Genomic DNA, 17,104 nt, shown 5'->3' on the forward strand with positions numbered 1-17,104 from the left:
ATAAGCACGGATGGACATCTCGCGAGAGGGGCGACGAGAAACAAGTGACCAAGAAACTGACCAACTGTGTATAACATTCCATTCACATGAATACTTCATATAAAAGTGGGAGATCACGAGGATCTCGTCCCTTTTCCCTTATTCCCTTTTTCCTTATGGCCGACATTAGGAGAGGACCTTGCTAGTTGTCCCTGCAAACTGAGGCCTATTGAGAGACTGAATCCAGCTCCGATTGGCCGCAGAGTCTAATCCAGGACTTTGGTTGCCAGCTCTGCAGTTGCTGAGACTTTCAAGATTAGTTTTGTATATTTTGTATTATTTTCTCTATTCTTATTAGTAGCATTAGTAAAACATTTTTAATTTTTCCAACTCTCTTCTCTCTGTCCTTCTTTTCCCTCCTGATCACCTGTGGGAAGGGGGGAGAGGGAGGGGCAAAAAGGGGGAAGTGAGGGGGGAGAGGGGGTTAACAATACATCTGCCAGGGTTTTATTGTCACCCCGCAATCTTAACCCTCAACACTGTGCCAAGAACTCCTCTAGTTTACCCACAAAGGAGCAGAAAAGTACAGTGAGCATTGATGCATATGAGCTTGGAACATCAATCAGCTTGGAACACTGATCACGCAATAAACACGTGAATAGCAGATGAATAGCAGATGGCTCTACCAAGACTCATTTATCAAGTGTGATGGGCACTCTCTGAGGAGGTGCAGGTCTTCACCATGGTCCAAACATTCACTCTTCCAGCTCAAAAGGAGAGGAGCGGTACAGTAAGCACCGATGCATATGAGCTTGGAACACCAATCATGCAAGAGGTGTGTGAATAATGGGTGTCTCTTCCAAAACTCATTTATCAAGGAACAAAGAAAGATGTAAGGTACAAGGTGTCTCATGCATACCATTCCTGCCACATATGATTTGACTACAAAGCAACCACTTTATTCCATAAATATGGAAGGTGAGCCTTCTTTGACCTCTCTCTGCTAAGTAACATGGCTGTATGGTGCTGATCTCCCCTTGCTCTGAGATGCCTCTCAGGACTACACATGGAGGAAGAGAGACCTTTTGCTAATAGTAGCTCTTTGGTAAGTGACTGATACAACATATAGCTTTGTAGTATTAGTAACTTTGATTTTACCTTGGCAACTTTGATGACATTCTGAATTGATACTAATGAAACACTAGTCAACTGAAGGGTTTTCCTTACTCTCTGTATCTTTGATATCTGTGTAAATCATTCTAACTCAGGGATAACTGAATTTTCCTCTGTATATTTTCTCCATGCAGTAATTAATAAGCTGAACCATGCCATCAAACTTTTTGAACCTTGTCAAACCGTGGTTAACTCTTTAAAATTCCATAAAATCAATTGAATTCTGTCAAACCATAATTTTACCACAATAAAACATACTGCTACTTCTCTCTATTGAGTGAGGTGCATTCCAATTACAGGACACGATGACAAAAAAGAGCTCCATAATTTGAACTGCTGTTTCAGGCATGTGGATCAAGTGGATCCTGTCTTTCCCTAGCATGCCTTCATCTTCAAAGAGGGTTCCAGGATCACAAACACTAAATACTCATTGACAATATGAGTACTGCAGCCAGTCATAGACCTGTAGGATTCACCTGCTCCTCCCCAGGTCTTTTCCTTTCATCAGCAGGATGAAAAAAAAAAACAAGCAAACATCTGGTCTACCATGCCCTCTTTCAACTTTATTCCCAGAGCTAAATAGTTGCATTTGTTACAGCAGAAGTTGTTCGTGGCATAGTTGTTGGTGTGTACTTGGATAAGATGCAGTGGCTGATAATATGAAGACCAGATAAACCATAGCAGCTTCTCCACAACATCCCCATTCTGAGCTCATGAGAAATGCAACCAACCTGTAAGGACGTAAGTCAGGTCGGCAAATGGGTTTTTCTCCGACTAATTTCAATTACCAGATCTCATCTGGCTCTTATACCAGATCATATGCAGTTTCCTCCCCCTCCTCTGCTACCAGGTCAGTGAAACTATGGAGCTGAATATCTGTGGGAGAGGAAAATGGTTTTTTTCCTGTTCACAGAGGTCATAATCTTCCAGATTTCCTCCATTTCAGGAATTTCTATCCGCTACTTGATCTGGTCTTCCCTTTCATAAACAGTTAGGGGTTCAGGACCTAATCTCTGCAAGGTCTTGGTGAAGCTCCTCTTAATCTTTTCTTCATCTTCTGTGGTGCTGCTCAGCCTATTATTTATTTATGTGTATATATGTATATATATGTGTGTGTATATATATAGTTATATATACATACATATATATATATATACACCAGCGTTTTCAGAAATAAACAAACAATGGTAGACTGGAACAGCAAAAGTTATCAGCCAAAAGTACCAGTAAAAGCAAATTAATTGGTCATAATATAAAAGCCAATATCTATGAGATGAAAAAGTGGAAGGCTATGGAAACGGGTACTGTTGTGACATTGTTCATCTCACATAGTTTAATCTTTTATTTCTGGATGAGACAGAATTTCGGTGGGCAGTAAGAGAGATTCTCACTCATGTTTCAGACAATTTATAGGGGAAAATAACCCCATGACTTTGAATCTCTGTATACTTAGAAGACACCCAATCTATCTGAATGTGCTATCTAATTATAGAGGAAGGGAGTAGATTACGCTTTATTCTCGTATCTTTTTCATTCTGCTAAAGTAAATGCTGCTGTTGTGTGGTATACACATACGAGGCCATCTACAGAGTTTGTGTGCTCCAGGAATTTTAGCAATAGGATATTTTGTCTGAGTATTCTGCATTTTCTTCACTGATAAATCTGTGCTCATTTCTTTGTTTTGTTTTGTTTTGTTTTTAATTTTCTGACAAGGCAGAAACAATTTTGATCATTCTAGTAAGTTATCTTTAGGCAGCTGAAGAATTTAGCAAGTGAAAATATTAGCTTAGGTATGACTTTTTGACTTCTAAAGCTGAAGTAAAAACCTTCAGATTGATTTACTTAGTTTAACATCTGAATTCTGCTTTAGATAAATATTAGACATCAAAGATCCATATTCAGCATTAGGAATGGAGACAGCAAGGCTTTTAGGTTCCAAATCTAAAATATTACAGAGTAACTTCAGGTTGCTCAGTTATCTCCTAAAAGATGGCGGTGTTTTTTAATTCTCTTCTATTGTACTTTTCACTTCTACTCAGCCCTGGTGAGGCCATAGCTGGAGTACAGAGTCCAGGTCTATAGGCTCCTCAGTACATGAGAGACATCAACATACTGGAGAGACTCCAGCAAATTGTCACAAAGATGATTAAGAGCCTGGAGCATCCCTCATATGAGGAAAGGCTGAGAGAGCTGGGACTGTTCAGTCTGGGGCAGAGAAGGCTTGACGTGGTGGTGGAGGGAAATATAGTGAATATATGTAAATATCTGAAGGGAGAGTGTAAAAAGGGTGGAACCAGGTTCTTTTCAGTGATGCCCATTGACAGGATAAAAGGCAATGGGCACAAACTGAAACACACTATGTTCCATCTGAATACCAGCAAACATTTTTTTTTCACTGTGAAGGTGTCTTAGCACTGGCACAGATTGCCCATAGAGATTGTGCAGTCTCATTTCATGGAGATATTTAAAAGCTGTTTGGATGTTGTCCTGGACAATCAGCTCTAGATGTCCCTGCCTGAGCAGGCTGGTTGGACCAGATGACCTTCAGAAGTCCCTTTCAACCTCGATCATTCTGTGATTCTGTGTTTCTTGTCAGTTAAATACTCCAATATTATCAGTAGGTGACACAGACCACATATGACCTCAATATCTTATTAGTCATCTGTCTCCATACAGAAAACTTAAGATGTTGACACTTGAACCTGTGGCATCTAAAGCTGGTGGGAGGAATGTACATCTGCTCTAGGGAAGTAATCAGATTGAGCTTTATTAGCCTAATAAGTAAAGTCTGATAGTTTTATCACAACCAGAGGTCTTCAAAGGAACCAGGAGAGATAAAACAGAGAAGCAACCCAACTACGAGAAGACAATAGACCAAATATTGAGACTGAAAGATAGCTAATAATCAACCAATACTCCATGCTTATGGATGGTGCCTTCTTGAAAGTGAAGGAACAATCCATAACTGCCAAAGATAGATTTTAGATGAAATTTCTTCATGCATATCTTCAAGCAAAAGCTCTCAAGGGATGTGGGCAGTAAAGTTAAAACTGAGAATAAAAAGAATATGCACAAAGGAATAGAACAAAAGGTAACTCCCAAAGGATGACCTTGGGGGAACATTCCTAGATTTGGAAATGATCTGGTTCAGGAGCCATGATTTCCAAATCTAGAACCTATCTGGTCCAAAGCCATCTCTGTGGTCTGTAGACTGCCTATTACATTGTAGAACCTCTGACCATTGAGAGGGAAAGACAACATAAAAGGTGTTTTGCTGGCATTTTGTAACTTTCTTACACATACAACACATATTTGCTTTAATGTGGAGAAACTGTAAATTTTCCTAATAAAAAATTGTACTAGCTCACAAAATAAATCAAGTTCCTATCACCTTATAGTTCTGCATCTCTATATTTCCTCATCTTTCCTCACAGTGCCAACAAAATCAAACGCATTCAGCTGTAACCCATGTAGAATGATCTTTGGAAACTGTTTCACTGTGAATAGCTTTGGTAACTTCAGTGTTGTGCTGTACTTCAATGCAGTCAAACACAATGGAGTAACTATGAAAGTTTATATTTTTCTGTAGACCACAGGGCTTAACTCAGGGAGGTAGAGTTTTATTCCTCCTGCTTTGAGCAACATATGTTATTAGACTAATTAATTATAAATATAAATGTACATAAATAAATACTTTCAAAGTTTTCCTTCACCAAATGAAGAGACAGAACACCAGTTAATTTTGTACTGTTTGTTCTACATTCATAAAAGTTCTTGAGCTTTTAGTTTCGGAATAATCTCTTATCAAAGAGATTAGCATGGATTGTTTGTGAAAAGAGAAGTACATGTTTTTTACCAGCACAGTACAACAATAAAATAATTGATATAGATAGTACCTCCTTATTGTGCACAACAAATTTATATCTTTAAATAACTGTTCAGCACTCATATAAATTTGAAGATGTTTGGGGACTCTAGACTCCACCAGTAAATCCTCAAGACCACTTGACAATCCTTAACAAAATATATATATTCACTTTCCTACACCTTTCATGTTTTAGTTCAGTGGATAGACACCTCAGGCCAGGATTTCAATATGCTTGTTCTCAGAGTTCTCCATCTGAGAGATATACTTCACATACGATTGGTCTCTTTATCTTCTGAAAATGTTGTGTCTTGTAGGCAGCTATTAATGGGGTGGAAATTTAAGTCCAGTTCTTCAGTCTGTTCTTCATGGCACTTACCTGCTAAAGTGAGACCTGAGCTTTAGTTACAGCTCCAATGAGGATATATACTACACAAAGTACAGTGCAGAAATGTCCAAAGATTCTCAGGGAAGAAATAAAAAAATGTTATATTCTGTTCTAATGAAAGTTTAAACAAATTTCTCCAAAAGATTTAATGTTAAACAAAAGTAATTACATGTTGTCAGGAGAATAAGATGCATTAATGCTCTTATAAACATGAAAGGTTTTACAAGACACTTTTAGAAGCCCAGGCAGGACAAAAGGTCAGCTAGGGAGAAATAAGAACTATCACTGGGAAACCAGTGACTGAGATTTTAAGCAGCAATTTTAAATGTTCACAAAAACATATAAACAGAAAAGAGGCTTAAACAATGTACTGAAGATCACAATGAGAGATATTACTGGTTTTGAAGAGAATTTAAAAGGTTACCAGATAATGTGTATATAACTAAATGTGCTACATGTACAATGATTTCTTTCTATTCTGGCCTTCAAATATAATTAGTCCTATCAGAACTTGACTTAGTGTTCACTTAGTCAATAAGTAGATATTTATCTTTTTTGATCTTTCCTTGTAAATCACCCCTAATGATATTTTTATTACACTTGTCTGAACTCCTTTCAGTTTATCAGGTTGTTTCCAGGAAGGCTGAATCCAAACTGTGACATGTTCCAGATCTATACATGAAAGGAATCACTGAAGCAAAGCTAGCGGGGTAGGAGAGAGAGATTCCAAAGGTGAAGTGATTGGATTGGGAGCCTTATAACTGAGCAACTGGTCGTGCATATGCTCTATTGGACAGATGAAATAGGAGGAAAGGTATTATCAATATGTAACTTTCATTAATTAAATTATAGATGTGAAGACTGAAGATTAAGCAAGATGAGCTCACTTATTAGAAAAAATAAGGGATAAAGGAAATTGAAGGGTAAAATTGAAGTAAATCAAGTTTGTCACATAAGTGTTAAAAAACTGTGAAGGAGGAAAACAAAATTAGCAGAAAGATGTTGTCAAACTATAGAAAAAAAAATCTGGCTGCCTAGAAATCTGAGGAAGTACCTGCTGCCTGTGCCAGCTGGATTTAGAAACTGTGTAGGGTCTTCACCATAAATTTTTTCTCAGTGTCTTTCTTGCTATTTGAAAGGGATCATATCCTGTGTATTTGAGTATTCTTAGAAGAAAAAAAAAATATATCACAATCAGTTTCCAAAACGTTTTGCCTGGATTATCTGGTTTGCCAATTATCTATGTGCTTAAAAGAGGTTATGAACCCAATGCAGCATGGAAAAACAGCCAACCGAACCAAACCGGAACAATGCTCCTCAAAACCAACAATTTCTTCCCTCAAACCCTGAATAGAAATGGACCTAGTTGTTGGAATAAAAAGTAGAAATAAATAAAATAAGAATGAGGAAATTAGGGGAAGGAATGTTTTATGTTTTAAAGGAATTTAGAGTAAAAGATCACAGAAAACAAAAATAATTTATTTTTCAAGGTTTAACATGACAAAAAAAACTCCAGGCTTGTGACAACAAGGGATTATTAGCATCACAAGAAAATAAATGCATAGAAATAATCTATTTTCACACTAGAATCATAGAATAATGGAATGTCCTGAGTTGGAAGGGACCCACAAGGATCATCAAGTCCAACTCTTGTCCCTGCATATGACAACCCCACAGTTCACACCATGTGTCTGAGGGCGTTGTCCAATCTCTTCTTGAATACTGTCAGGCTTGGAGCCATGACTACTTTCTGTGACTACCTATCCTCCTATATCATAAATCCAGAGTATAAGATAGTGTCTAAGATTCAAGAAAAAGACAGGATGGAAATAGTATCTCTACCATCTTGGGATGTTACATCCAGTCTAACATGTAACTGTGAACACATTTCAGATATTGTTAAACTACCTTTGCGGATCTGAGGAATTTGACACATTCTGGTGGCTCTGTACTTAACCTGTCCTAGGTACTCGAAGACAGTATCAAATTCCAGCTAAGCTTTTTGCAGCAGGTCTCCTGCACAGTCTTATTCTACTTTATGCACAGGGCGTTGAGAAGTCTTTGTTGGATAAATCATGATGTTGCTAGGATATATTAACTGCCTTAGTCTATGTCCAGGCCTTAGCTTATTGAACTATCGTGCTTGTACAATCGAAAGGTTTGCGTAAGCATGGTAGGGCAGGACTATTGGGTGAGTTGGCGCACTGTTTCTCACTGAACTTGCATAGAAACTGCTTACATAGAACTTGCTTAGCATAAGTAACTAAACATGGTGTAGCCTTAGGCTTCAAACTGTGAACATTCACCTAAGTATGTCAGACTTTTTATCTAGTTAAGCAGAGGGTCCCCAGGGCCAATTCAGGCCAGAAGATAAGGGAGTTACCATGATCATCAGAAGCTGCATCCCTGGAGATAAGTAGAGGAACAGTACATCTAGAGACTAAGAATGTGAGAACTTACTGATGCTTTGGCTATTGCCAAGGAGATCAAGGACTTTTTGAACTTGGATATGGTATCCTGCTTACACTTTATAAGACATCATAGAACCCAAAGCATTGGCAAACACAGTGAAAGAATTTTGCAAGGGCTTGTAGGCAAAGTAGTGAACCATAAACAAATTAGGACAAAATTAATATTACTCTATCTATCTCTAAAATTGGTCATTTTGGCTACTGTTAGCATATCCAATAATACAGCATTATCTTTTCACTATCTTTTGATGTCCTTCACAAAAAAGGAATTCCCAGTACCTCCCTTCCTCCCTTTCCATAACTGTAATGCACATTCATTTATTCTGTTGTTGCTTTATTAAGTCTAGTTTCAAGTTATTCAATACTTTCCACTTTTGTTTCTCATGCCATTAAACTAGTCCCATTAGTTTAACTTTGGGTTGTCTGTTTGTTTACATACCTTAGTGCTACTTGAAGAAAAAAAAAGTCACTTATCAACAAATATTTTTTTTTGTTTGTGACATGAGTTCTACATGAAAAAAAATTCTCAAAAATAAAGTATACATATATAGCATTAGTAATAAATCTGCCTGTTGACATGGCATACAGACATGAGGTTGGATGGATTCCTCAGTGAATCAGCTATGAACTAGTTCCAGTTCATACAAACACAACATTATGTCTCACCTATTACAGACTTTCAGAGAAGATTGCATTCTTAGTAAAGTTCTACATGAAGACAACACATTGGACTGAAGCTGGATCACTTTCAACAGGCAAAGTACATTAATAGAGTCAAGTTAGAGGACTCACATTACCCATCAGAAAAAATTTACAGGTAATTTTATGACCAATCGAGATGTCAGCCTTGATACTGTGGAACTTGGTAGAAAGGTGATTGAAATTTGAGCACTACAATAGATAATACTGAAATGCTGAAATCCCTTTCATATCTAGCCTTACGTCCTTGTATTTTGAGGAGACAAGAAAGATATTTACAGAAGTTGACTAGAGAGGCTTGGTGACTTAAAATCCCTCTACGGTTAATGAAAAGAAATCAGTTATTCTAGAGAGGGATCCAGAATATCTAAAAGTAAACTCTTGAATAGCGCTTGAATGAAACAATCAAATGAGTTGTCTTCTCTCTCCAGTGATGGAGAAGTCTATAGAGACCAGATGCAGCAAAACAAATCTGGTTTGCATACACACACAGTGTTGTTTGAGAAGTAATTCAAAAAGTGTGCCCCAAAGTAGGCAAATAACTGCTAAGAATTTGTAATGGTAAATGGAAATATTAGCAATATATGGAGTTATGAACATTTTTTAACATCACCAACACAGTGATACTATCTCAGTTTCCCCAAAATAAATAGAAATTAATCCTCTCTTGTCTTTCTTCTCTGTCCCTTTATACCCGTTCCTTTGGTCACTATGTCATTTAAGAATACTGTATACATTCCTCCTAAACAGAACCTGAACCAGGTCCTCAGATGAGGATCTCCTAAGCATAATTTTAATAACAAAAGTATGGCTAGTGAAATAAAGATAGCTTTATTATTGAACATGTTATGAGCTCCTACAAGTAAAATATTCATTTATGATTAGCAATAAATTAGCTAGGCACAGGTTCAATAAAAAGGTTTAAATCCCCGCATTACAGTTATCAAAGTTTTACAGTTGCCTGGCAAATTTAATATGTTATAATTTTCCCAGAATGAAAAACCTACGTACATGTTCCTCTGTCCCAAAGCTCTGAAAGACCAACCGTTTGAATAAGGAAAGTTTTCCTTTGTAATACTGACTTTCTTGTCATTTGAGAAACAAGTAAACTAGTGAAAGAAAAAAAATGTACTGGTTTCAATAAATGTGGATTATATTCTGTATGGTTTTACAAAAAATGAAAGCGTCAACAGTGTAAATACATTTATAATTAGATATCTCTCCTTGACAAATAGCAACAGGGCATCATAAAATCTGATAACTTGGAGGTGGAGAAAATCCCAGGAAAATAATTATTTCCTTCATTTGCATCTAACTGTATGATAGTAAACTATATTGAAGACATTTTTAGATGGACATTTGTCCTTTTTATTTTATAAAATGTGTTCATTTGAAGTGAGAGCCTTAACAGACAATTACTCATTATTGATGAAGACCAAAATCAATCTTCAAGCAACATCATATATAATTTACAACTATGTGTGATTTCAGTAGCTGCCAGTATTAAGCTGCTATATGTTTCCTATTTGCAACTTTCTCTTTTATGTTAGAAAATACATCTAGTTCTCTCTGATGTCATTTCCCCTCAAATCTTTACAGTTAGTATAAATGAAAAGTTTATAATTTCCTCAGTAAGATGAATTGTGTAAGGTCATGTTTTAGATAAAAAAAACATTATTTATGCAGAAAATAGACTGTTCCATTTTAAGACTGTCAAGTAGAAGTGATACAAACTTTCTCAGCTTTATCACATGTTTGGAGAACAAAATGTAATTTGAAGCCTTTTCCTACTAAACTATAACATTTCCCCAAGAATGAGGTAAAAAGTTCTAAAATAATAGAGACTTTCCAACTAAAAAAAAAAAAAAAAAGTATAGTCACAAAAGATTGCTATACATAATTGCCTTGTTCCTTTGTTCACTAGCTGCCATGCAGTGTTCACTTTTATTGTGATGAAAAATACCTATAACATTTTGAGATATTGTTTTTTGTCACAGAAAACATTTATGCATGCTATTAAACAATGGCAATTGCCATTATCTGTAATAAAATAATAAAATACGCCTAAATAAAATCAAAACCAAAACTATATATTAAAGAAACATAGCATAGTTAAAAATAGAGACTTTCCAAGAATATGGAACAATTTTTAAGTGTCCTTGTGAAACGTTCTGATAAGCTATAACTGTATAATTATTTACCTATACTCAAGATGTGCTAGTACTACTTTCCGTGATTACAACAATATTCTAGACCTTAACAAATCAGTGTACTGATGAGTAATTGTAATGGCAAATGGGAAATAGCCTAAAGCTGAATTAATTATTATTTTATATAATGGTATGTCTGTGTAGGTATATAGCTAAAAGAATATGAGAGTTGAAAAATGAATCATTAAGATGTCTAAAAAATGTGAGAATAAAGGTTTGTTTGCAAATAGAATTCAACCTCTAGTCAGATAAACATCATGGAATGTGGCATAATAACACCATTAGAAGCTATTTTTTTTCCTATTGGACAGGTAGCCTTTAATTCTGTTTTTCCTTACTTTTTGATTTTTAACTTTAATATTTAGTAATGTATAATTTTTATGCATAAAAAATAAAAGGAAAAATCATATAATAGAAAATAGTAGTATCCCCCTCAAGTCATCAATAGGCTTGAGATTTTTACAAGAATTTCTCCTGCTTTATCATATGAACTAATTGAGTAAAATATAGCAGTTAGGCAGTTGTTGACTTCTCTGTTAGCATAACATTACAGAAGGATGGAGACACTTAAAGTTATAAGCTGGTGTCACAGATACAGGTATTTTTTTTTTAGAATTGGAATATGGAATCCAGGAATAATATTTTCCAACTGAAAAGAAACTTCTGGAAAGAAGTTTGTCTGATATGGTAGACTGCCACCTCCCTCTTGCAGAATGGAATGTTAGACGGCTTTGATCTAGCAGCAATTTAGGATTTATTAAGGTAGATCATGAGTTTACTATATATTATTTCTAATAATGCTTAGTCAACAGCTGATTAATAAAATGAATTAAACAATTCAATGGGATTCGTTATAATTAAAACAGCAACTATTACAGATTAGATGATGTCACGGGTCTCATCACTTACAAAAGAGAAAGTTATATGACTTACATATAGACACACACAGAGGGGTACGAGTAAAAGCTTATATACAAGCCTGTAAACACACACTCATGTGCATTAGTCCATGCATTGACATTTCTCAACAGGCAATTTGTTTAAACTTGAGAAAACTGTGTTCCCAACTCAGACGGAGATTCGGAGTCACAGCCCACTGTGATCCAGGAGAGATCAAAGAGCCTCACTTTAGGATTGCTTTTTATGGTGTTGGAAGGTAGTTGACTTTAGTCAGTATTTTTTCTACTGTAGCCCCTTTTAGGATGAAGTAATATTCCATCAGCATTCAGAATTCTCCAGATCATATAGTTCTGGTATTATTTCGCTCAGGCTAAGTCTCAGGTAGCAGGGGTACCAAACTGTCAAAAGTGACTAATGCTCGCTGCTTTTCCCAGGCAGAAAGGGGTTCTATTCCCATATGCAGGAGTTTCGAGAGTACAAAGGGTGTGCCTTCATGTCTTGACTTACTGCACTTGTGTCTCAGTTTTCTCCAAATTCACTGCTCTTACAAAACAAGCAATTGTTCTTGGCAGAGCTATAGAACAGGAAGAAGAGCCTCAGTGCTCTGTCTCTCCACTCTCCCACAGTGGGAATTCTTTTCCCTGAATCATGACTGGTAGCTGGGTATCAGAGTGGCCCTGGAGGTGGGGGAGGGCTTGTAACCACTGCATCTCCTTACTACTGTCATCTGCCTTTCTTCTGATGCTACCTTTCAGTTTCAGTGCTCATTCCTGGTTTTCTTTTTCTTTGCTCTTCCCACAGTCTCATCCATTTGTCCATCCATTCCTGTGTTCTATTGCAAATTTGCTGTTTCCTGTCTATGCCTAATTTGGTACTTGCATGTCTCCTTCGCTCCTGTATTTGAGCATCCTCTTCAACAATCAGCTTCTCCCTCTACTAAACTGTCATTCCACCTCTCTGTTCCTGTCCCTCTTTGTTTTTTTTATAGTTACCCTCCAACTCCTGCTCATAAATCTCTATAACATAGTAAGAATCTTTTCTCTTTATCAATCTATTTTTCAGTGATCAAGCAAATTTTAAAAAGATTCTTACTGACCACAAATGAATTACAAATTTTTAGAGACCAAATTTAGGACATATTTTTTGTCTTTGTCTTAAAGATTAAACTAGCTCTTAAAAAACATCAAGCATGACTATATTTCACATATGCAGGACAAGCTCTTTTCCTCAAACTCCACTCTAAGAAAAAGTCACACCCACTGATATATCATAAGACAAATAACTAGGGTTGGAATTTTAAGTTTAATTGGCTTAAAATTACAAGCAACTGAAAGCATGATTTTCCTACAGAAAACATGTAGGAAGCTTAGTTGCCTACAGAACCTATAAAGAGAAGACTGTCATCAAGTAATGAAGTAAATTTTGTTTAGAATCAGAGAGTTGTTAACAGATTAAAATTGGAAGGGGTATCTGAAGTTATCTAATCCAACCTCTTGCTCAAAGCAGGGCTAATTTCAAAGTTTGATCAGATTAGCCAGTGTCTTGTCTAGTTGAGTTATGAAAAATTCCAAAGGTGGAGATTTCACAGCCCTTTTGGGAAATCTCCTCCAATGTTCAGCCCTTTTTACGGTGAATAATTTTCTCCTCAGGGTCAGCCACAATTTCCTTTATTGCGTTTTGTTGCGTATTGTCCTTCTGTTTTGTACCTCACAGGGTAAACTCTTTTATCTTATAGCCCTGATTTGTGTAACTGAAGTCTATAGGTCAGTCCCCTCTTTTATCTTTTTCTTCTTCAGTTCAATCAGACACAGTTCCCTTAGGCCTTTCATCACACTGTTTCTAGTTTGTCAGTGTCTGTCTTATACTGGGGCATCAAAAATGGTATGCAGTTTTCCAGCTGCATTGCAGTATTCCAGCCTCAGAAGTACCAGGACAAAGGGAAAAACCCCTTCCTGTGATATGCTGTCTATATTATATCCTTTCAAAAGTGACCCAATTTGCAGTTAGCTGTCATCACTGCAAATGCATAATACTGGCAGTGAATAGAACCATGAAACACATGAACTTTTAATTTACAGAGTTCACAGGATTCTGCTTCAGCTACAACAAAACCACATATAATTATTTTAACTTATTCTTCTTGCACTTACAGTTTATAAAATATGTTTCATTTAAGAGCTTTATCCAATTTCCCAGTAAATAAGTATAAAAGTATTTTCACAGATTAAATATTCTGAACCAGAACAATTTGAAATTTCTTTTTTAAAAAGTTATTTTATTTGTTTTTAAAATAAATTAATAAATAGTATTTGCTATTTCCAAATTTTAGAACATGCAGGTGTTCTGTGCTAGCTGAAGACAATGTTTCAACCTTGTTACCTGCCTGGAACAGGTTATTGGTTCGCTGCTGTGTTTGACAGACATTGCTGTACTGCAGACATTGTAAACATTGAGGTTCTGTTGTGGTTTAACCCTGACAAGGAGCTCATCACCACATAGCCAGTCACTCGTTCTCCTCTGGTGGAATGAGGAAGAGAATTGGAAGAGTAAAAGTGAGAAAAAACATGGATTGAGTTAAAGATATTTTAATAGGTAAAGCAAAAGTCATGCATGCAAGCAAAGCAAAACAAGGAATTAATTCACTACTTCCCAACAGCTGGCTGGTGTTCAACTATCTCCAGGAAAGCAGGGCTCCATCATACATAATGGTTACTTGGCATTACAAACACTGTAATTCTGAACATCCTCCACCACCTCCTTGTTCCCCCAGATTTTATTGCTGAGCATGATGTCACATGGTATGGAGTATTCTTTTGGTCAGTTGGGGTCAGCTTCCCTGTTTGTGTCCCTTCCCAACTCTTGTGTACTCCCAGTCTGCTCACTGTTGGGACAATGTGAGAAACAAAAACGGCCTTGATGCTATCTAAGCACTGCTCTGCAATAGCTAAAACAATGGTGTGTTATCAACACTGTTGTGGTCACAAATACAACGCATAGCACCATATGAGCTTCTATGAAGAAAATTAACTCTATCCCAGCCAAAACAGTACAGGAACACAAACTGGAATGCAGAGAAAGCACAAGTAAGGGTCTTCTTCCAGATTGTTGTAATAAATAATAGTATCTTTCCTTGTCTGATTCTAGTTCAGTAAGATTTTATTTTTCATAGACAAGGAATTCATTGTCAATCACATTTATGATTTTATATCAGAGTACTGAGAATGCCTTGATTCTCTCTCAGCTTACGGGATAAAAGTTTGCTCCCCTTTTTGAATCAAAAAATCTAGGGAAGATTCTAGCTAGCTCAGTAACAGATGCTGCTATTGATTTTGATCCAGTTGTTGGCACTGCCTTCTCTCCCCCCTATTACCACAACAAGAGAAAAAAAAAAAAAAAAAGTTTAATTTAGCTCTTAGCCTTCAGTCCCTCTGAGAAATGTGTCATCACTTCCATGTGTTATGCCAACTGATTTCATGTGCATTATTTTACTTTCATCCCTAAAGTAGTTTTGCCACATGTAAAGCAGTTAAAGCAAATGGAAAGTAGAACTGCAGAAATATGAATGGAAACTTTGACATCAGTGAACAGGTAAAGATATATGCCTTGGTGCAGCATCTGGTGAGAACAGAGATACATGAAGTAGGACTTAAGCAACATTTATTTGTATATCTCGAACTTCAATTCTCCATTTTCCTGGTTTTGCTGGTTTTGCTGTTAACTGGGATCTGGTTAATTTTCTTCACAGTAGTTATAATGTTTTTCTTTTTAGTAGTCAGCATGGTCTTTTGTTTTGGATTTGGTATGAGAAAAATGTGATAGCACACTGAGCTTCCTATGGGAAAGTATTAACCTTCCTCAAAACAGAATTAACATTTTCTTTACAGTAGCTAAGCTGTGTTTTGGAGTTTGTTTGAAAATAACATGAGAACTCACTAATGTTTTGGCTACTGCCAAGGAGACCAAGGACTTTTTCAGCTTTCCAGCTACAGAGGTGCAAATAGCAGCTGGGAGGTGTCACAGACAGGACAGCTCCTACATTTACATCCAAACCAGTCAATGAGATATGTTCTACCATTAGTGTCGCGCTCTGCATATAGATGCACCTGGCTTTTCCACCTAGTTAGTTTGCTCTTTTGCTGTTCCGTTTTTTCCCATTTATTCTTCTTTTCAGGATTGGCTGTTCAGGACTGGGGCACTCTCTTTTCCAGGACTGGCTGTTTGGCATTATCATGTTGAGTGCAAACTGCTGTCCAGATCTCTGCTCTTCTAGGATTGGCTGTATAGGACCTGTATTCAAGAGAAATGTCCTTGTATATAACTTATTATATATACGGTGTTTGTTGTTATTATTATCATCATTATTATTATTATTATTAATAATAATATTTGTATTATTTTTATGTATATATATTTCTGTCCTATTAAACTGTTCTTATCTCAGCCCTTCCCTTTCTATTCTCTGCCTCATCCTGCTTGGAGGTGGGTCGGAGAGGACGGAGGGGAGTGACAAAACAGCTTTCTGGTGCTTGATTGCTGTCTGGGGTTAAACTACTCAACATCTGTCTGCTTACTGTTATTTGACATTTGTGTACTTTAAACAGAGCTAAGGATCTTAATGCTAACCTATATTCAGATCTATTAAACAATTTTACTGAGACTATGGCATTGTCCAGAAATCTTTAAGGCCCAGAAAGAAACAGGAAGAGTGTGTTATTCTATAGTCTATTTAATAGGGAATTCACCTGGTGTAAGGCAGTCCTGGTTTGCAGGCACCTCCTGCTATATCTTCCTATTTATTCGTCTTACATATTAGGTATGAATAGGTATGAATAGGTATGAATAACCATCTATCCTTACTTTCATTCCAAACTTCCCCTTCTCTTTCTGGTCCAGAAACAAATGTTTTTTAATAATCCAGGAAAATCTTCATCTTTGGGAACAATCCTTAGTGTGTTTCCTCATATTTAGTATGAAGACACAAGGCAGACAGACATGTTTTATGAATTGCAGATGCTTTGGATAGCATTTTAGAGAACACACGGACACTTTCACTCAGCTCTTGTCCCATGTTGGTCAGATGTGATCTAATCTAGTCTGGCATCTTGTAGCTTTATTAGCATGATACTTTCCTCAGGACAAGACTCTGAAAATAAAGAGTATAATGAAGTTAATCTGCTTCTTCTTGAAGTGTGTAAGATCTCCTATGCATCTTTTATAATATAAAAGCCTATGCAGCTAATTAAGCCTATCCAACTTAGATCAAGGATTCCTCTGTGGTGTCAAACCTCCATGCAACAATGTGTCTTGGCACCTCACTTCTAGATATTATCATCTTAGATTTGCTGGTTGCTCTTTTTCACTCCTTTAAGGCTAATACTTTTCCTCTCTATCATTTCTATGAACAAAATATAGGCTAAAA

The sequence above is a fragment of the Columba livia genome, chromosome 1 (assembly GCF_036013475.1).
Source record: "Columba livia isolate bColLiv1 breed racing homer chromosome 1, bColLiv1.pat.W.v2, whole genome shotgun sequence".
NCBI lineage: Eukaryota > Metazoa > Chordata > Aves > Columbiformes > Columbidae > Columba > Columba livia.